Below are 733 nucleotides of genomic sequence, written 5' to 3' on the forward strand. Positions count from 1 at the left end.
CACACACACACACACACACACACACACACACACACAAACAATTTTCAAGGCATTAAAAAAGTGAAACTAGTACATTCCAATGGAATTGCTCTGATCAGTGGCTCGCACTCGTGGGGGTGAAGTATGTCCACCGAATCTTTTCTTCTAATTTGGTGAACTGTGACATGTAAAGCTCCCGTGATGTAGCCACGGCTGAGGGGAACTGAGGAGAGATGATGGAGGACGCTATCGTAGTTAATTATCTGTGTTGCACCGTCAACTTTTATTTAATGCCTCTGTAATTATTTATTTTTTTAATTAACATGGTATCAAACAATGTGAAAACAATGTGAAGTGGGTTGCAGCTCATTGTTCAGCTATCTGGCGCGCAATTTTACTGTTTGGGATCACTCACCGCTCTCAGGGTGTTGTTTTTAGGCTGTGTTCAGAGAAAAAGCTCTAAAAACTCCCTGGAACTGCTTTATTAAGTGTTTCACTGTTTCAAATCACCCAAATCTGTTTCTCAGTAGAGGAGGAGACCTCAGCGGATGATTCGGCTCCCAAGGAAAAACTCCTGAACGATGAACACTAAAGCATTCCTAACTGGGAGAAACTGACTGCAAAGTTGTTGTTTTGATTGAGAGAACCCCGAGCTGCAGAAAATTATGTATAGTATGTTTAACCAAGGTTTGTTTTTGCAAACATGTTTTTTTAATCCATATTTTTACAAAATACATAAGAAGGGGTGTGGGGG

This window comes from Etheostoma spectabile, chromosome 3 (assembly GCF_008692095.1).
Source record: "Etheostoma spectabile isolate EspeVRDwgs_2016 chromosome 3, UIUC_Espe_1.0, whole genome shotgun sequence".
NCBI classification, from domain to species: domain Eukaryota; kingdom Metazoa; phylum Chordata; class Actinopteri; order Perciformes; family Percidae; genus Etheostoma; species Etheostoma spectabile.